The sequence below is a fragment of the Choloepus didactylus genome, chromosome 15, assembly GCF_015220235.1.
Source record: "Choloepus didactylus isolate mChoDid1 chromosome 15, mChoDid1.pri, whole genome shotgun sequence".
Lineage (NCBI taxonomy): Eukaryota > Metazoa > Chordata > Mammalia > Pilosa > Megalonychidae > Choloepus > Choloepus didactylus.
Genome location: NC_051321.1, coordinates 55,802,224 through 55,824,495, shown reverse-complemented (window position 1 = coordinate 55,824,495; position 22,272 = coordinate 55,802,224). Strand labels below are relative to the sequence as shown.

Below are 22,272 nucleotides of genomic sequence, written 5' to 3'. Positions count from 1 at the left end.
AATGGATAGTACTGGTATGTGTAGGAGGTATTATTTATTCACTTATTCACATGGATTTGTAGATAATTCCATAAACTTGTTGGGTAAACAGGGTCCAGACATTGGGTATAGTTGATTCAGAATGATTTTTTTGTAGCTCCAGTGTTTGTTTTAACTCAGAAGATGAATTCCTCCAAATGTAAGGTCAGAGCCCCACATCCAGCTTCCCCTTTCCCTCTGTTTCCATGTCACTTAAATAACTAGCTCAAAGTCTAACTTCAATAGAAAGAGAACCAACTATCCAAGGGAGTTGACACGAGGCTTACTACCTAGATGGTGAGTTAATACAGCTTCCAGACACTGAAAACCAAAGTGACTGATTCAAGTCATGTACTCTATGTAAAAGACATTTGTCAAAAAGAGAAGAACGAAAAACACTGATTTAAGACCTATTTTCCAAAGAGCAATGGTGACTGTCATCCAGAGGTACAGCATTTCACTTTGAATCAGGACACAAACAAACAGGATACCAGCAAGGAAACGTTTATTCTAAAATGGAGATTTGCTCAAAGAAGTCAACGTTTAATGTGAAGATATTGTCTGAGGTTGCACATTTGACAGTGGGGCTGGAGACTGCATTTAGAGTTCACTGCAAGTGCTTTGTGTCACACTCATCACTCTGTGTCGTGCTCTCATGGGCTCCTGATTTCCCTCCTAAATCCTCCCCCCAACCTCCCAGATGAGGCAGAATGGAGATGAGAGAACTGGTCAGAGGGGGCTAACTCAAGATTTTAATCCTAGGTGCTAAAATTTTCACTGATCTTTTGGGAGGAAAACAGTAAGTTTAAAAGAATTAAGAAAAATTTCAATTTTGAATTGCCTTCCCAAAGTCACAAGCTTTCATGGTTAAAAAATTCCAGTACTAATTTGCAGACAAGTGTCCGATATTTGAGAACCAGTATGCTAATGTAGATCTGGGTCCAAAATAGTACATTAGACTCAAAAGTTTAGTAAAAAAGAATGTTTTAAAAGGATGGAGTTAAATTTTATTTCTTATATGCAAATAGTTTGTCATGGTGTTGAAATGACTGCTTTATTCTCAGTGTAACCACTGCCATCTGGGGATGCTAATACCTAAAGTTTATGATAATTAAGAACATTTGTAATGAGACTGAAGCTGAGAAGTCCAGTTCTGCCATTAACCAGCCGTATAACCTTGGGCAAGTCATTCAACCTTTCTAAACTACACTTTCCTAACTTGTGAGGTGAAATTACAAATCTATAAGATAATATTAAGGTTATTATGACATAATTAATGTAAAAACACTTAGCAAAAGTGTTTAACATGTTAAATACTCAACAAATGGTTTCTCTTATTGTAGATGAGATAGGAGACAGGATATCTTAACAAGGGGGTCCTTTGAGACCCCTGCTCTCATCCCAAACAGTACAACTTTGTCTTTATCTGTCCAGATTCTTCTCTTGCCTCATCCTCAAGGGAATTTTGCCAAAATAGCCCCTAGCCTGTTTGTAAGCATAGGCAGAACCACATTAAACAAAACAAAAAGAGAGGAAAACAGAGGCAGAGTAGATCTACAAAAGAAAAAGCTGAAGGCGTGGGGGGTAAGAAGCCACACAGGCCCATGTTACTTGAGGACAATGTTTTGGTGTTGGCATGTGAGACTCTGGAATACTTTTGGCATCTGAGAAACTGGAAAAGAAGCAAAGGAAGTTTTTGTTTTAATTTTAATTCCAGTAACATATATACAAACCAAAATTTCCCCCTTTTAACCACATACAAATACATAATTGAGTGCTGTTACTTACATTCAAAATATTGTGCTACCATCACCACCATCCATTACCAAAACTTTTCCATCACCCCAAACAGAAACTTTGTACCAATTAAGCATTAACTTCCCCATTTCCTACCCCCACTCCAGCCTCTGGTAACCTGTATTCTAGTTTCTGACTTCATGGATTTGCTTATTCTAACTATTTCATATCAATGAGATCATAGAATATTCATCCTTTTGACACCTGGCTTATTTTACTCAACATGATATCTTCAAAGTTCATCTATGTTGTCATATGTATCAGAATGCCATTCCCTTCTACGACTGAATTGTATTCCACTGTATGTATACACCACATTTCGTTTATCCTACTCATCAGTTGATGGGCACGTGTGGAAGCAAAAGGATTTCTGAAAGATGTCTTATCATGGATTGTAAATTGAATCTACTGTAAAGATCTTTAAGAGATGAAAGTAAAGATTAGCATTCAGTAGCAATTTCCTTGCTTTCTGGACTGGGCTTTTTATTGTAACATTCTGTAGTGAAGGGACCATATGGCGCCCCAGTTTATACTTGGTTTATGTGTTCACATTTCCTGAATTAAGTGGCACTTCTCTAATGGTGCTGTGACTGGTTTGCCCTAACATAATTGTTTTTCTTCTCAACCTCTATATGGATTGGGTGAACTACACTTTAACCTTACATAAGTGAGTCTTCACTCTCTTATCTCAGTTACCAGGCTTTTTTTCAACAACACGCCCCCCATAAAATAGCACTGGTCTCAGTAAAGGAAAGTGCAGTAGCCCATAGTACATACTCAGTCTTTATTGCTGCTAAGCTATTATTGCTGGCCAAGCCTTAGCCAGGTTGGGGAAAATGACTAGAGGGGGTAGAGTAATATGAGAGTTCTTCGGGTGTCAGATTCTTCTACAACAGTGAAGTACCCAAGAAATCACTGGACACCATAATTTTGGGGTTAAATTCCCAAAGTTGCAGTATGGATTTCTCTTTGGAATCAAGCATCAGAATTCTTCTTTATGGATCTGTTCCAGGTAATTACACTGTCTTGCTCAGAACAAAACACTGACTGTTAGAGAGCTTTGGGTACTATTGAACACCTTGAATTTACTTAGTGACAGAAAAGATACCAGGGGTTACAGTGGAAACAGATCACTTTCACATATTTCAAATATATAACTGAACTACGAACACAATCCAAATGTTTCAAACATTCAAAGCATTCCCACCCTGACCCATCCTTCAAATAGCATATTTAAGACAGATGATTACATGGGCCTCTAAATCACTCTTGTATAATCAATTAACATCATTCCACCAATAGACAATTTAAACATCATCAAGGCAATCTGTTTTCAATTACCAGCCTCACTAATGGCCTTTTGATACTAATGCTAAGGGAAGTATTAGAAGTTTATGTGTTGTCTCAGGGCTTGTATCCATTTTCTACACAGGAGCAAAATGATTCACTGCTGTTATGAATTGTCTCAGGGATTTTACCTTTCCATAAAAAATGTACAGGTAAAAAAAACCCAAACCATCTCATTTTATACAGGAAACTTCAAGTATTCACTCTATTTTCCACACAAATCAGAAGATCTATCTAAGCTCCTAAAACCAAGGACTTTGTTGTGTTTGTCATAAATAAGTCAGTGGATAATCATAAAGCACTTCTTGGCAGTAACTAAATCAAGAAGATCAGTGATGTCCAGCCTAAGTCAGCTATAAATTTTATGGGAATTTTTTAAAGAGGCCAAAGAAGGTAGCTTATCAGTATTTTGTCTTGCAGGGTCAAATGAGAGAAAGCAGGAGGGAGACAGAAAAAGGAATCTATGGCTACCTGGTGGTTTGGAGAGGGGGAAAAAGTGAGGAAGGAAAAATAAAAGCAGATCAGAAGCTAGGTAGCCAGAGGCTTATACAGCCTTTAGCTTAAGGGCAAAAAATTTAAGTATGATGTTGTCCTTGAGAGAAGCCTATAGAAAGAATTCTGTGCCAATGTGGCCTTGGCAAACATAAAGAAGGATCACAACTTGGGCATTTGGGGTGAAATATAAGAAAGAAAAGTAAGAGAGGTGGAGACAGAGAAATCGATTGGGTAGAAACAGCAGATTACAGAAAAGAAACCATACCCTCAAGATGATACCAGAGACAACGCATGATTATTTATGAACCACGTTTCCTTCACCAATCCTGAAAACTCTTATACATAGTATGCAGTGAATCAAGGCTTGTTGTTCCAAGTTAGATTAGACATTATTTTAATTCTGTTAGTAAACCTTGGGCAAATACAAGTCCAGAATGATGATTTTTGAAGGACAAATTAGGAAGAGGGAGCTGCATGGACAGAGCCAGGCAGATGGGAGCTTTGACAAAGGACTAACACAGGTAACAGTGTTGACATGTATCATTGGTTAATATCACACAGTTGGCAAGGAATCCTTAAAGCAAGAGGAACCCGTGTTAATGCAGAAACCAACAGCAAGAAGAACTCAGTCTTTAAGCATTGGTGTTCAGTTAGCCTGACCCTTGGTAAAAGATTAAGCTCGGTTCCTCACCACTGGCCTTTACATGTGTTCTCACAGATATTTCTGCATCTCTGGCTTTTGCCTTTAGTGATACCTTTAACTTTATCATCTAAGATCTTGTCATGTCACTTGCTTTCACTGTGTCAAAAAAGGAGGTCACAGAAATGTCTTTTCTGAAAGAAAATTTTTAATCCACAAACTCATCCCTATTACCTTTAGGATCCCTTTTAAAATTTCCCATGATAAGCCAATGGGAAAAACCTTAAAGAATCTCAAGGCAGCTGAGTTCCATTTCTTTTTTAATTAATTATCCATAAAATAACAGAGCTGTGCTTTCTATAGAAACAAGGATTCTAATAATATTTAACTGCAGTGTCCTGTGCAAGTGAAAGAGAGGAATATTCAAAGTAGCAACAACATTGTTTAAGTATGGATTTGGGACAATGAGTATACAATGCTACTATTTTTCCAGAGTTCTGAAGGAAAGAGAAGAGTTCAGAGCTGCAGGAAAATTATTAACATTATAAGTACGGCAAAAATTAGGACAATTTTTAAAAATTAGATCCTTTTTGATTAGCACCTGAAAAATTTCTACTTACAAAAGAAGAAAAAGAATGAAAAAAAGAGAGCAAAGACAAGAAAAGAAATAACTGACATGAAGAGACAAGAGATAAGACAATTCAAATAATTTATTGTAATGAACAGAAATCAACTTTCCACAATGAAAATATTGTAAAGAAAACATAGCAAATACTTCATGTAAGAATTCTAATTTCAAAATTCACTTGCTTGAATTCAACTTCCAATGAATGCTTCATTGTACCCTTTAAAGAATTAAATGTTCTTACCTCTGTGCGTCAAACCCCAAGCCAGCCATATTGTTTATGGGTAAGATTTTCTACAGGTCTCTCAAAAAAATGAAGAAAAAGAATCACTGGAGTGAGAACTAGAGGACTTAGGTTCTTGCCCCGCTCTTGAACTAGCTTTTAACTAACATACTGAATTGCATTTTTTGGTAAGAGTTTGGTAAAAGTTAACCAGATGGATGAGTCTTCTGAATTGGCATCTTAGGACCAATCCCTTTACTCAGGGTCAGCATCATAGGTGTTTAGTTGTGTAGTCTCATGGTGCCCTGCACTTAGAAGGGCCCTGGGCTTGGTTTAATGCTCAACTGCCACCATCTTGAAATTCTTAATTTTTTAGCAAGGGTCCACATTACCATTTTGAACTGGATCCCTCAAATTATATAGGCATATCTTATATATGTTAGGCATATACATATGTTGAGATACTTTAACACTGCCCAGCCTCTGCTCCCTTATCTGTAAAAGCAGTATTGGACCATCTCTAGCATCATTTCCAGCTCCAGGATATGACGATTCAAATTCCTTGGGATTGTCTAGCATTTAAGGAGCACAATGCCATGATGGCTCTGAAGAGGTTTTTCCAGAATTGCATTTCCAGAACATGTTTTCAGACTCTAAGTTGGTCATTATTCCAAGATGAAAGAAACTGTAGGAATTTACACATTGGGGGATTATCCTGCTCTTTTCTTCTCCTAGTAACCAACCTCTCATTACAGTGCCACTGATCACTCACATGTTGCCACAAGAATGCCTCAAACAAACCACCCAAAACTCAGAGACTTAAAAAACAGCCATTAATGATGCTCACAAGTCCACAGGTGGCTAGGTTGTGTCAAAGCAAGTCACAAAGCTAATCCAGATTCAAAGGGTGCAATAAATAGACCCTACCTCTTGAAGGGAGAAGCTACAAAGTCACATCTAAGGTGCATAGATACAGACGGAGAAGAATTGGAGCACATTTGCAATAAATCTGCCACACTCGCAATAGTCACAAGTTCTACTTTGCACCCCAATAATATATTGCTCTGTGATCCTAAGCAAACCACTTGCCTATATAAGTCTCTCTCCATTGCCTTGTCTGTATAAATGAGGGCATCAGACCAGAATATCTCTAAAGCCTCTTCTGCCGTGACATCCGTATAGCCTCCAACTCTTTCTGTTCACACCTTAACCCACCTTCCTCCTCCTCTGGACCACATATCTGTCTCTGCATCTTATAGGGCATTTAAACATAGATGGATCTAAGTGACTGATTTTTCATCTTTGATCGATAGAGCTTTGTCAGGCCCTGAAGACATAACTCCAAAAACAAGAGTTCAGAATTCTGAGGGGAAAAGGTTTAGGAACCACTCACGGCCCAAAATACATTGCGCGGCTCACTGCGAGCCTTTGTGCTGGAGCAATGTTCTCTTAAATAAATGAGAGGGGCAGCCTGTTCTTGCTGAAGCCTCAAGGTCCTGTCAGCTTTATTCTTCCCAATTTGCATGGCTTTAAAAGACAGAACCATAAAATTTCACTCCAAAATTAACCCTGGCAGTCAGATCTTTGTTCAGGCTAGATAATTTTAATCTATCAAAGTGACTAGAAGACACATTAAATTTTTTTCCTTTCTTGGGGTGCCCCTTTGCTCTCTATACCTCATAGTGTAATGCTTTCTCCCAGTAAGCTCTCTGATGGTGCTCCATGTGGACCCAGATCTCATTTTAATTTTTTTTCCTAAGAAAATCATTTACACCCAGGAACTATTGCTACCGGGATCTCCACTCCTAATGCACAGGAGCAGCAAATGCACCAGAGATGGACAGGCGTGCTGCCTGCTCTTGCTGGCACGTGGAGGGTTCTGCTTTTGCGGCTGGTTTGGGGAATGGGAGATAAATTTGGTTTGTACCATTGTGTTTGTTTGGTTTTTTTTCCCGGACTTAATACTTTTTTTAAAAATTGTTTTGATGCATCAAGTACAAGGAGAAAAGTGAAAAATAGATATTTTAAGTGACATAAGAATATGGTATCCCATTCCAGCCAGATCCATGCTTAGATTTTTCGTAAGTTTCCATTCTAGTCATAGTATTAAGCATAAACACAACTCACAAACGACATGAAACAGTAAAAACAAAGACCTCCTTTGCTTCTGGAAAACAGCTGAGAAATAACAGAAAATTCTTTGAGAAATGCACAAAATCCTTTTTTTTTTATAGTAGCTAATATGCCTCCCTTAGGCATTAGACACATTTTTGTTTAAAACATTAATAATGCAGCCATACTTTTACTTTTTATAAAAATCAAGCCTCCCAGTAAAAATGGTATTCACCATACTAATCGTTAAATTCCTTCACTAAAAATGTAGTTACAATATACACACCAATTTCTAACCTCTTAGAACATTCTGCACAATAGATTTTAGTCAGTGGAATTAATAATTTCTCAGAAAAGCAGCACAGCTTCATCTGCAATATGATTTTGGTAGACAACCATCTTGTTTTCCAATAAAAAGATTTCATGAGCAGAAACACTGGACTCTGAGGTTTTATTGATCAAGAGAACATTTCTGAGCAGCTTCTGAGCAAACATTTCTCAATAGGTTGATCACAGATCTGGAGTCTTCACTCTTCATAAGGGCACTGCCAGACAGAAACATGTTAGCTCCTGCCTCTGCACATTTATGGACAGTGTCAGGACCTACTCCACCATCAACCTCTATATCCAAAGATGGGGACTGTGTCCTCAACCAGTGAACCTTTGGCATCATATCTTACATGAATTTCTGCCCTCCAAACCCAAGTTCCACTGTCATAACCAAGGCCATATCTACCTGATTAGCCCATGGTGCCAAATACTCAACTGCAGTTCCTGGTTTGATGGCCAAGCCAACCTTCATCCCATTCTCCAGAATATCTTTGATCAAAGCTCCTGGGTTCTCAGTAGCCTCAAGATGAAAGGATATTGGTTGGCTCCTGCTACAGCCATTGGCTTTACCCACTGTTCCAGCCTGGACACCATCATGTGCATGTCAAAGAAAGGGTCCTGGCCTAGCTGCTTTCAGAGGCTTTCTACCACAGGGTGACCAAAGGTGATGTTGGGAACAAAATGCCCGTCCATTACATCCAGGTGCAGATAATCAGCCCCGGAGTCCAGCATCCAGAGGCACTCTGCCCCTAAGTTGTCCAGGTCGCTGTTGAGGATAGACAGACCGATCTTGCAGCCAGACGTCATGGTGCTGGTTCCCAGGACTGTAACATTGTGTTTTAGGGTGCAAACCGCTTTTTATGCTGCCAGATATGCCCTTTGTGCATTCATTTGTTTTTTACTGTCTCCAAAATAAATCTGTATCTTCAAATCAGGAAATCATCCACTAGGCCAAAAAAAAATGAAGGGTGATGACAGAGGACCAGCCGGTCTGTCTTCCACGTGCTGACTGCCCATTTCCCCTTCATCAGAGGCTTTTTGTCATTTTGCTGCAGGTACCACTGTTGGCTTCAGGTTGGAGCAGCACAGTGGACTCTTTGGTCCTCAGGGTAGCCTTTGGAGGTCATTGATGTTTGGTCATCAATCACCTTGTATACCCTTCAGCTTCTTTCTATGAAGTCTAGTGCTTTGTTTAGATTCATTTCTCCAACAATTAAGCAACAAAATAGAAATGCAGAAGTTCTAGATCAAGGCTTATTTGATGTGGAATGGGAGGAGCATGGGGGAGTGGGAAGTGGTAGTTTGGCCCAGCCTCACATTTAAAAAATTCCTCATATTTTTGCTCTTATCTATAAATTATGTTACATTTACCATCACAGAGATTCAGAACTAAAATAATTCATTCTTCAGCTTCAATCTTATGACCCATTTTGCTTCTTGTATCCTTTAATGTTTTTAAAACTATAATTATTTTTTAAATGGTATACTCTTGTGGTATATTGGTTGTGGTAAAAAGTTTTAATTTATTCAATGTAAATATTTAAAATACACCATAAACTTTATCACCTTATTTTGTTTATTTTTAAAATAAATCCAGGAAACTCAAAAATTGGAAGTTTCTGGAGCTTAATCTCTGAGAGACTCTGCTTTCAATGAATCAGTTTTGTTTCTTTGAATGTTACCAATCTCTTTTCAAGAAAAACAGAAACATGGTTCACATGTTTGGGGTAGGGGTGGGGAGCATCACCAAACCGAGTAAAATCTAATGAGGTGCTTAAACCCTAGAGAAGCGAGAGAAGCGTGGGCATGATCGCCTCCTATGGAGTGACAGGACACACGATCTAGATAGCGGACCTTACTAGTGTCTGTGCATTTCCTTCCAGAGCTCCTCTTAGCTTCCTGCATACCAATGTCCTGGCTCAGCACACCAGGTCATCTGTGACCTGGTTCCTGACCACTGTCCACTCTTTCTCCCTCTGTTCCTCCACCCAGAGCCTTTGCTTTAACCATATCACAAGATTTGCAATAGCCTCAGAGATGCTGGTACCACCTCCACACCCACACACCTGCTGTTATTCCAGCCTGAACTGCCCCATCCACTCACTCCTCACAACAACTTATTTATCATGGAAACTCTTATCTATCCTTCATTAATCAGCCTGCATCTTACACCTCTGGGCTCAGGCAGAAGCCCCGGAATATTTCTACTGATTTTCAAACTATATTATAATTTTTGCTTTATATGTCTCCCCCACTAGACTGTGAGCTCCTTGAGGGGAGATTATAGTACTTGTTTTAAACGCATTTGTAGCATAATGCCCAACACACAGGAAATTCAATAATGAATAAATGTGTGAATGTGTGGGCCACATTCCTGTTAGAAATGCAGAATCTTGGGCCCCACTCCAGACCTACTGAATTGGAATCTGCATTCTAACAATATCCCCAGGGGATTCTGTTGCACATTAAAATTTGAGAAGCGCTGATCCAGCTTACCCTGATAACTCACTTCTGTAAACACCTGGAGCACTGATTGTCCATGGCTCTGTGTGTTTTGCGTGGTGGCTTGACATGTTGAGTGTATGAGTGTGTGCAAATGCTTATACATGCTCACATCCTTGCCCCTTTCCTAGAAGGCCATACAGGGACTCTTGACATTACCTCACAATTCCTCTTAGCACCCAGCACTGGACTGTACCCAAAGTAGGTGCTTGGTACAAATTTATGCAAAAATCTAAGGGCCACTGAAGAAAGCATGCCACTTAAAACTATGGGATATATGTCTCTAAAGCAGAGCAGCCAATATCATACTAAAACCTGAGGCTACTGGGAAGGAGATAAGGTGAATAACCATACTTATGAGCATCAAGTAAAATGTGAATTCTTAGTAAACATTCGTGATAGCTCCCACCAACTTGGTCCCCAGCTTCTACCACTGTCCTTGAAGGGACATCAGGCAGTCCATTAGGACCAGATTTCCTGATTCACATTTTATATATAACTTCCCTTAATCTCATTATGTCTAGAGAGTTAGTACTTTTGATTTTATCTCTCAACATCTCATATTCTTTCTTTGGACACTCATTTCATCCCACATTCTCTTGGTTTTTCATACTTTGCCATTTAATGGTTGCAAGCATTAATGCTGAAAAAAACAATTGATAGTTTACTATTCACTGCATTGGGTAGCACAAATAACACGTCTGTCGACTGATGAGGGGCAAGAGAAAAAAGCTAAATGTAGCAGGCAATATTTTTTCCTGGAAAAAAATATCCCATAAGAAGATAAAATCTACTACCAAAGCAATGGACAAGGGAGGTGCTGGAGAACAATGATGCAGGGAGGAAAAAAACATAAGCTTTCATTGTGATTCTATTTGTATAAATAGATTTGTCACTTACAATACTTGTCACTTACACATATTATCTCATTTAACCTTGTTAACTGAAGAAGTAGGAATTATGACCCCAGGTTTACAATGAGGAAACCAAGTTTCCTAGGCTTTTTCACTTCTATACAACTTGTCATGGAATTGGCTTATGCCATCGCTTCTTTTAATAAGACTAGCTAAAGATACCATTTTGCTCATTTCCCTCCTTCCTTATCCTTCTTCTACGTTCTCCTTCTTCTCATGGTATCATATACTTTATGATGTCATGGTCTATTCAAAAGTGGAGAAAGTGACTGAAAGATTCTAAGATGTTAGCATGTTATCCTTTTCTAAGGAGACTGTGGAATAAGCTACAATGGATAGATTGCCAGTGGATGAATACCAGGAGATTACTTGGTTCCTGTAAGGCTAGACACTAATCTGTACACTTTGCCTATACTTACAGCTCTAGATATAGCTCTTTTGCAGCTCTAGATACAGCCCATTGTTTCACTGCAAAATCAGTCACACCTGTCCAGTATTCTCACTTTGCCACCTAGCTACGCTCCTGCACCCAGAATTCTAGCCTCAGCGACAGCACCCTTCAAAGCACCATGCAACAACCTCCACATGCTGGTGGCCTTGCCTGCTAAGTGAAGCTGTCTCTGCCTGGCACCAGACTTGCCTTCCATGAAGACAAGTCAGGTCTACACTGAGTGAGTAAGCACAGAAGCCTGGGGTGTAAGTGTGTACACTTTTGAATCGCACAGTAACATTGTCTTACTTTGTCAGCATTCTCTAAGCATAATTCTAACTATGCCCTTAGATACTCAAAAGAAGGAAAATACTTACAATGAAGTATTAGAAAGCTATCAGTCCCCCAGAGAAAGTAGTTAGCAAATGCCAAGAGGAGCTGCAGACATCCCCAAGAACCTATTCACTCCAGAGTCCTTTGTCATCACTGCAGCACCACGCAATGATGGACTCATGGTAGGCAGTCAGCATCTGTGGGGACACAAAGAGTCATCTCTCCCTGGATTTCACATCACCAGAGATGATGGAGTAACTGTGGTGAAGGTCTACCCTGAGTCACTCCACTCAGATCCTGCAGCCCTGTTGTCTCATCTTGGTGAGAACAGGGGTTTCTCATCACACTTCCAAAGCCTTGAAGAGCTTTGGATTCTGATAAAGGACCTGGGCTTAAACCCAACTCTACAACCAACCAGCTTTATGACCCTAAGTGAGTTACACAACTTTTCTGTGCATAGGTTTAAGTGAGATAAATTAGATGAAGCACATATTATAGTGCCTGAATCACATAATAAACATTAGCTGTTGATATTTTTATTGTTATTATTGCATTTCTAATAAACAGCCTGGACAAAAGCTTAGGTCCTCTGATAGTCTCTGGGAATTCTCCTCTGTTCTAATATACTACAGAACAGCAAACTATGGCCCATGTGCCAAATCCGGCCCACCACCTGTTTTTGTAAATAAAGTTTTATTGGAACACATATATGCTCCTCTTTTACATATAGTCTATGGCTGTTTACACTCTACATTGGCAGAGTTGAGCAGCTGCATGATAGTGACTGTATGACCTGCAAAGCCTAAAATATTTACTAACTGGCCCTGTACAGAAATGTTTGCCAACACATTAAAGATGAAGAATGCGCCATAATAAGATAAACATTAAGACAGAAGTAAATTCTGCGAACAAAGATTTGACACTGTGAAAAGGCCTAGACATTGGTGTGAAAAGACAGCAATTCAAGTTTCACCCCATGCCTCCTTCAATGGATCAACTCATTGCAACTTGAGCCTCAATTTCTTGATCTGTAAAATGGAGATAATACCCATATTGCATATTGTGAGTGAGGATTAAACAACTTACATTCAAGTCCTATAAACATTAGCTAATTAATTCATTCATTCATTTGTTCGTTCGTTCATTCATTCATGTGACAGACAGATACCAGACCAGATATAGAGGATTCACAGTAAAAAAATCAACATAATCTCTATGCTTATGGAACATACCTACTAGCAGGGAAGACAACATACTCAATTTTAAAAAAATGTATTTAATAACTAATCAATCTTGGTACAGTTTATATGTAATATATTCTATTTGAATTGTGAAAGCAAACACTATAGAAAATTGCCTATATTTATAATTTTACCTTTGTCTCAGCCTGAGTCAGAGATAACAAATTGTACATCTCTAAGTATTTAGTTGGTTATTTGCTTTTATTCAAACAATAGATAAGCTCAGTTCTTCAAAAGAAACACATTTACAGAGTTAGACAACTTGTCTGGTGAATGTGACACATGCAGAGATGCCCACGGGATGATTTGAGCTTTTGTGCATTTAGAAAAACAATGTTCAACCATGCAAAATGGTGTTCTGTAAGAAAAACCCAAAAACTAAATACAAAGACCCATGAATCCAGTATGGACTTATAAAACCCAACTAACAAAAAGGAAATAATGCCATTGGATATTTTCTGGTTGTTATTTTGTTTCTGTTTTTGTTTTTGCAAATTGGATAGCATTACTTCCTGGAAAATTGCAAAGAAGAAATAGGCAAAATAACTTTGATTTTTTTCAGTGTTCACTTCTAAAACATGTTTCATTTGATTGAAAAAGAATTGCTTGTTTGTTCTAATTCTAGGCCAATGTCCCACAATGCTTTTTTATGTCAATTTGTCTAGAGTAAATATGCATTAAGAACACATCACTCCTCACTAATTTTATTAATGTTTCTTTGAGTTTTCACTCCGCTGTAGAAAGACTAGTAATTTGTTAAAGATTTATAATTTAGTATGAGATCTGCCAATTTCCCTATCACAAGGGTATCACTCTCTTAAGGAAAAAGAAAAAAAGAAGGTTCCCAAATGCTGCCCAATCTAGAGGCATGTCTCCCAAGTCAGTCATCTGACCATGGTTTACGCCCCATATACAAAGGGATAGTCAGTGCAAAAGCAGAAAGTGAAAACTAGAGGCTGTTGTCAAATTATCAGCCATTATGCTCATATTAATAATCACTGCAGCTGTCTGAGGCTCAAATTAGCATCTATGAGACAAGTTGAACACTTCCAGTACTATTTAGAGCCATTTCTAAGAGAACCACAAAAGTGTATGTTGAGATCTTTTGCTAGATGGCCTTTAAAATAAAAATTTCTTCAGAAACCCAGACTATGCTTTTGGGGGAACATCAACATTGGTATACCTGATCAATCTTCATTTCCAATTAACTAGATACCCCCAAACCTGGATTTGCAGGCACATTAACTTACACATACGTGTGCTCATGTGCATGCATGTAAATCCTTGTAATCTAAAAGAGGAAGAGAGTTTTCCCTTGGAGAGGCACACTTCTCACTTAGCCAGTACCCCTTAATGGGGCAATATTATTTCTGGCTGCTCACACGGGCATTTAAAGGGAACAATCATTTCCAGCAAAGACAATAATTCAGGTTGGAGCCAGGTATGTATATCTCTCTGATCTCCAGGGTTCAGGAAGAGGACCAGCATCCCTCCAAAGGAACTGTTCCAAATGCATATTAACTGCCCAAAAAATGAATCTGTCTTGGGATTTGAGAAAACCTGTGACTGGATACAGATGAGCTGGCAGTGAGTAAGTCAGTCATTGAGTCAACTGGCCCAGAGGGACCCGACAACGTTGACTTTGCAAACTGTACTGCTAAGATTCTTCAGATGGCCTCTTGGGAGGCATACGGGAGAAACTTTCTGTGTTAAGTTCCTGAAATGAGCTTGCTGAATTGCACAGCAATTCAGCCCAATAGCTGGGAGTAAACGAATTTATTCACCAAATAAGGAGGGACAGCTAAATATGTTATTCAAATGGCAAGTTCATTCCCTCTGACAGTTTCAATCTAATTCTTTAAAGTCCTAAGTAATTAAGGAGGTGAGTATGCTATTCCATCATTCCCTCCACATTTATACTATTGGGAAACACCAGACATACAACTGGGAAGTCAGAAGTCCTGGGTTCTAGTATCAGTTCTGCCTTCATTACCTTTTTCTACTTCACTGGGGTATTCAGAAAACAAGTGGATACTATATACAAAAATGTTCTGAAACATGTATTTATTTACTTATTAAACATTTATTAACTCCCTACTATGTGCCAGGCATAGTCACTGAAATTTCACCCATTATGCAGAACAATGCTGTGAGATAAGTATTATTACCCCAATTGTGCAAAGAAAATGAGCCTCAGAGAACTTATATAACTTGCCCCATAAAATACAGTTATGACATGAAAAAGCTGACATTCAAATTCAGACCTTTGCAGATGAAGTCTAGGTTCACTTGCAACCATATCAAGTTGCCTCTAAAGTTACACTATTATATTAAAAGAAAACTAAGACTTAAATGTCATGTATAAAACTCCCAGTTAGCAGTTGACATAAGCGCTTTAGCTCAGTGCCCTAAACTTCTTGTGTGGGATAAGTTTCTTTTCATTTGCTTGGAGCCTGGTGGGATGGTTCTCACAGGCAGCTCCTTACTAGTACATGGAGAGGGCAGGGCTGCTCCTGCAGGACCCTCCCTGGGATTTCCCACCAAGAAGAAGGTGCAACGATGAGGAAGACGGTGACAGGATGGGCTTGGAGAGTTCCCATGAAGGCTGCAAGATCCATGAGTAGCTTCACATCTTCTAATTGAGAACCCTTCTTTTCTGAGTGTGGGCTGTGGGAATTTTATGGTGTCCTAGTGGAAACGTTTAGGAGGAACTTTACCCAGTGTCCCTTAAATTTCAATGTGTAGGAAATCTCTAGCTCTTAATAAGTAATGCCAACCTGATTGTAACCTAAAATCTTTTAGTATATTCATCCTATACAGAAAATCAGGGGTATTTAGTTACATATTTTCCCAGCTCCCCTACAATTCATAATCTTCCTTTTTTCCAACAATGATATTTCAGACTAATGCGCACAACCTTAAGTCCACAGAGGAATATGAGTCAGATAATTCTATCTAGTAGCAAGAGTCCATCTCAAAAGCCAGCTTACCTTCTGTGTGCATCATACACACACAGAGGCCTATATCCACTATGAAACTTCCCCTCTACAACCCTATAGCCTTTCAGAGCCTTATTTCAGGGCTGGGAAATCAGCTGACATAAGCTCAAAATGAAATGCAGGACCAAGAGTGTTGGGTCACCAGGCTCTCCCTTTCCCCGGAGCTGGCTTCTGAGGGCCCGATCCAGGCAAAGGCCCTGGCTTCATCTTAGCTGGTATGGCCCCTCATTGCAAGAGGAAGAGCTGCCACATGAAATGGCTCCCATTCCTTTAGAATACCATCCCCACAGCCAAAGTCAGAATCAATTTTTATTGCCTTTACTCCCTAGAACATTTTTCATGTTCTCTCATCTCCAGGGAACTTCCTTTACAACCTTTATAAATGTGAAAGCAAGACAACTTTGGACCACACACCTGCAGGGTGGAGCTAGAAAGAGATAAAATAACATTCACTCATTCAGAAACAGAAGACTTTTAAATATCATATGGAATGAATGTGTTTGGACTGCTGACAGCTAAGGAATGGAAACCCTGATTCCTCTCTCTCCATTATCTCAACCCTTCTCATCTCCCTTATATATAGAAACAAAATCCAGAGTATGCATAAGAGGGTTCTCTTAAAATGAACTGCTTAAGTTAAACTGCCATGATGCTAAGGAGCCACTTAGAGCACCATAAGAGACAAGGGGTATTGGTCGGGTCTGGCCAGGTTTGGGAGGCCCTACGAATTCTCCTTGGTGATGATAATCTGCCTTGCTCCAGGCTTAGTTCTCTTCTGTGATGAGAACCCAACTTGATCCAGCCCTTCCTAGGGTTCTGTTGCTCCTGACCTCATTTCCTCCTTGTTATCTCTACTTCTTCTCCCTTTCTCCATATACTTACCTCTATGATCCTGATCCTGGATCGAGGCAACCTGACCCCATATATTCCTTCATTGACAACTTGGAATTAGAGTTGTCCATTTAAAAAAAATCATGGCCACAATTACCATTGGCCATAAATGCTAATTAAGTAAGAACTCAGTCTATTCCTAATCAAAAACCAAATGGCAAAGATGTTTCTTTTGTTCCAAGTTTTACAAGGACTTAAGAGCAATTGGGTTGGAACTGGATTTGGGGGTTTTCCTGAAATAATTTCTTTGTCACAGAAAAAACAAATCAAAATGTTTCCAAGGGATCCCATGATGCCTCTTGGCCTCTTTGGAATTCTGTGCTTTCTCACGCTGACATTCAGGTACTGAGGACAAAAACTGATGGCTGTGAGAATCCAAATTCTTGTGGTCAAATAAGTATTCCAATGTGTGGGCAGGAAAAGGAGCTCTATAATAAGCTGTCTTCATGTGTACTTTGATTGATACATCTTTTTTATTTTTTTTCCTCTACAAACTGGTCATTTGTTCCCAGGATATCTGTCTTGTCAGTTTAATTTAATGCCTATCAGTCTGGTGATAGAGAAAGTGATGAGATGTCACCATCCCTTCTTTCTGAGTAGAAGTACAACTATGTAAAGAATAATTTATAGATTTGTAAATGAAAATGTGGAAAACGGATCTCAAAAGTGTAGCCAATGCTGGTCTCAAGGGTAAAACAGCTTTAAACAAAATGGAGGCAGCTTTGCTCGGTTATCAGAGAGAGAAATTTTGAGAAGTGTGAGACCTTAAAACAAATGACCAACTAACTTGGAATGTTGAAGGATAAAAGATATAAAAGATTTATTTATCCCCAATTTTTTCACTAATTTTTACCAATACCAAAGTCATATTCCTTCCAGAATAGCCAGCTTTTATAATTATTATAGACTGATGATCTTCATCTTAAGAGCTCAATTCAGATAGGTTTGCCTTTGAGAAGTGGATGCAGTTAAGTTTAAAAAAAAAAAAAATGTTCATTCATCAACATATTTACTTATGTTGTTTTATTTAACAACTCTTTATCAGGGATCAACTAAATGTTGCTAAGTACTATATTACAAAAAAAAAAAAAAATGAAATTGATATCCTTTTCTATTTCCTGGTAACAAATTACTACATATGGCAACAAATGAATAAGAAGTTTTTTACAGATGGTCGAGGAAATTCCTAGTCCTCTCTCCTCCATAATGCAAGTACTTCTTTTCTGATCAAAACCAGCCACAAAACCTTTAATAATTGGCTGGGGCTGGAACCAAGGCTGAAGTTAAACCACCAGCCTTCAGAAGATAGAACACAACTGAGGAATGAATTAGTCTTGGGAATGTTTTTAGCAGGTGATTGCAGTTAGGTTTTGATTTTCTCATAAGGCCTCCAATTTCATGAGGTTGTTTACGGAAAATCTAAGCAGCCTGTGCAAGTTCCTCAGTTTAGTCAGTCTCCTTGATGATGGAAACCTCCGTTCCAACATCCTTCACATGAATCCCTACCTGCCCTTTCTTTAATTGAACTTTTAATGGTTTTCCCAGTAGATCAGAGCTTCTTAGACATTAAGTGTGCATGAGAATCGACTCAGAAAATTGGAAACTACAGATTTTTCAGTGCTATCCTTGAAGATTCTGGAGTGGGTTTGGAGTAAAGAACTCAGCATTTTCCTTTCATTTTCTCTCCTTTTCTCTTTTTCATTCCGTTTGTTTTTGTTTTTTCAATGATTATTTCTCTCTTTCTGTCTCTTTCTCATTGTCTGCATCTTAGGTCTGCTACAAGCCCCCAGAGTGTTTGAGGAATAATAAAATGAACTTCACAAACACCAAATATTTCTCCTCACAAGCATTACTGAGCATAAAAATTAATGAATAAATAAATAAAAAGATATGAGAAGAACACAGTCCAGTGATTCCCAGACCCGATTGTACAGTAGAATCACCTGAGGAACATTTAACAAAAACTACCCCAGACCACTTAGATCAGACTCTCTAGCAGCGGAGCCTCGCCCTGGTAAATTTTATTAGCAACCCAGGTGATTCCCCAGGTAATGGGCAGGCAGGGTTGAGAACCCTTGGTGTAGTCAAAGTGTACTCCTGCACAGACCGGGATGCACAGTGGTCCCCTCTGTTCCTCACAGGGATGATCCCAAGGTGGTGGCAACAGACAGCTGCTAAGGGGGGATGAATCCACCGAGGCTGAGAAGCACTTTGGAAAGGGCTCCTAGACTTTTACCCCTCGGGCCCTCCCCCCACCCCACGTAAGGAAAGCCTCCTGCTATCCAGCAAGCCATGCCCTCCAGGCCCAGCTCCTGGTGTCCTGCTCCTGACATTTTGCTATGTCTTACTTAGGCATCTGTCCTATTCTGTGTCTGTGTTAAAGGTGAGACAGCCTCTTGCACAACCAAACTCAGGTATTTTCCATTTATGTCCCTTTAGGGATTTCCCAGGAGCATTACTGGCCATGATATACAACAATCATCTTTCTCTCTTTTTCATTCTCTGGGCTGTACATTAAAGGGCAGCCACAATCTATTCACTTTGCCTGTCTAAAATTTCATGAATTATCTTTCTAATTAATTATTTCTTTATTATAATGAATTTAACTGGATGGAGGAGTCACTCCAATCCTGCAAACTGCTTTTTGACATTTTTACCTCAAAGAAAAGAGAACTTAGAACTGTACAATGGTCATACAGAGCTAATATTGAAAATCCATTACCTTTAATTTTTAATAGCTGCATCAGACTTCATTAAATGCACCAGTTTAATTAACCAGCACCATTCTGAGGAACACTTAGGTTGTTTCAATCTTTTACTGTTACATGCAATCACGGAATGGATATATTTCTACATAGTCTACATATGTATGTTCTAGAAGATTTGTAGGACAAATTCTTAGAAGTGGAATTTCTGATAAAGGGAATATGCTTTTATAATTTTGAGAGTTACAGCAAATTGCCTTCCCCAGAGTTGTACCCGTCACTCTCCCACTGATGGTAACTGAAATGGCCTGCTACTCATATCCTCACCAATGCAATGCAGTATCAAACTATTTCATCTTTACCATTCTGGTGCAGGAAAATGGAATATCACTGTACTTTTAATATGCATTTCTTTCATTATGAGTGAGGCTGGACATCTTTTCTGGTTAAGAACTCTTTGTTGTCCTGTGAACTATTTTTTTTATATCTTTTCTAACATTTTACTGGATTTTTAGTCTTTTTTTATATTTTATTATGTATAATTAATTAGGAAAATTAGTGTATTGTCTATGGATATACTTAGATGTCCATTTTGGCATTATCTGTGGGTTTTCTTCCTGCAGTTTAAAACATTTATTCCCATAAATATATTGATAGCTTTTATGATGTCTAGAGTTTGGGTCATACATAGCAAGACATTTCCTTCTCTGCAAATAAATTTTGTTTTCCTCTAGCACTTCTCTGGTTTCTTTCTTTTCTTTTCTTTTCCCCTCCCTCCCTCCCTCCCTTCCTTCTTTCCTTCCTTCCTTTGCTGAACAATCTGGTTTTCTCCACTGATAAGCAATGCCACCTTTATCATACATGAAATACGTGTGTATATTTGGGTCTATTTCTGAACTGCATTTTAGTCCCTTAATTTGTCTGTCTATTGATCTAACAGTACTACCTTATTTTAATTACTATCTTTTCACAATTTAGTATCTGATAGGGCTAGGTCTAACTTATTACTCTTCTATTTCATAATTCTCTCTAGTTATTATTGCTTCCATATGAACTTAGGATCACTTTACCTAGTTCTAAAAAAAATCCTGGAGGAACTTTGTGATTACATTAAACGGATACATTAAATTAAGGAAAATTAATGAGTATTAATTTTTACATTAATATACAATATACATTAAATTAACAAAAATTAATATTTGAGTCATTCCAAAAACAAGGTAAGTGTTTTCATTTATTCAAGTCATATTTTGTATCTCTCATTAATGTTTTTAAGTGTTCTTCACACGAATCTTCCACATTTCTTGTTTAAGCCTAATTTTTAGTTATTTTATGGTTTTTTAAATATTTTCAAAGAGATCTTTCCTTTCTTTATAAAGGATTGGTTGGGATTTATATATATTAATTGACCTTGTATACTAATTTTATATCCAGTGTTATTTTCCAAGAAAGATGAAGGACCAGGAGACAAAGCAGTACAAAAAGTTATTAGGGGAGTAGATAGAATACAAACATGTTTGCCAACTCATGAATATCAGATTTCTCCTTTCCTCCTTGAATCTTAAAATGTATTACTCTAGAATCTAGGCAAGGAAGTTTAGATGGTGACATTATTTACCAAGTGAAGATATAAATCGATTCTAAAAGGTTTTAGCTAAACTCATAGATTGCAGCTCAATAATCAAAAAAGTAACGAAGTGGTTAGGCTGGCATTCAAAACCTTCTCTTAGCAGGCCTGACTGCCTGGTCCACTCACTCTTAACACTCCTCAGCATCATGACACAATCACCTGCCAGTCATGGCAATCCCCCTGCAAGATGTGACACCCGCTGCCACTGCTTGCCATGCCCCTAAAGTCACACTCATGTTCCACTGTGCATGGTACCTTCCCATGTCCTGCTATCTCTTAACACTTCCAAATCCTATCCTGTCTTTGAAGACTGATGTGTCCTCTGTGAAACATTCACATATCAGCACTGTCTGCAGTCTTCTCCATGACATTACTTATTAATTGTAGCATTTGTCTCCAAGTCATTACCTGATTTTGGAGTTGGACGTTCCAATTTTTTAGGTTCCAGCCATGCCACTTACTGGTTCTATCATCTTGGATACATTCACGAACTTCTCTGAGCCTTGGTTTTCTCCTATATACAGTGATGGTAGTAATAAGAAACCCACCTCTCACCCATGGTCATTATTAGGAATAAATACACTTAAAGTATCCCCTATTTGAGGTAAAATATATATGTTTCTATGTGTATGTTTTTTTTAATTCTGTGATTTAATACCTACGTGCTCTCAGTAAACATTTAAAATGGAAAGTGGTATCAAAATATGAAGTATCTAGTGATAAGGAATCAGAGTCACAGAACAGGTATAGCCAAAAAGTCACTCAACAAAGTGAAAGAAAAAGAACCCTTTTCCTGCTACTCTGGAGGGATTCGGAAAGGGAATAGAAGAAGAGAGAGTAATTTTTCTCCCTTCGTTATTCAGATGATGGGCTCAATCCACAGTGGGCTGCACTTTTCCACCAGGAATAGCAAGCTTCATTCCAAATGCCAGCGCTAACGGATCGTGACTGCCCGCCCAACGCTGGCATTAGCTGGGAATGGCTGATTGGGCGCAAAAAGGAGAAGCGGCAGAATGAAAGGCATGTGTTGGCTATTCTGC

The 22,272-nt window shown here is 38.7% G+C and overlaps 1 protein-coding gene and 1 pseudogene across 3 annotated transcripts in view; both read right to left on the bottom strand.

Annotated features, from left to right (window-relative positions):
- The window catches only part of PHYHIPL (phytanoyl-CoA 2-hydroxylase interacting protein like), a 449,794-nt gene that overhangs the window by 273,921 nt on the left and 153,601 nt on the right, over nt 1-22,272 (bottom strand). Inside the window, exon 1 of one of the 3 annotated variants that reach the window (XM_037803808.1) lies at nt 5,167-5,266. The exons of the other annotated variants lie outside the window; for them this stretch is intronic. The gene's annotated coding sequence lies outside the window, so the exon portion shown is untranslated. Of the gene's footprint in view, nt 1-5,166; nt 5,267-22,272 lie in introns of those variants that run through there. 3 annotated transcript variants of the gene reach the window in all.
- LOC119509802 lies at nt 7,709-8,394 on the bottom strand (annotated as a pseudogene).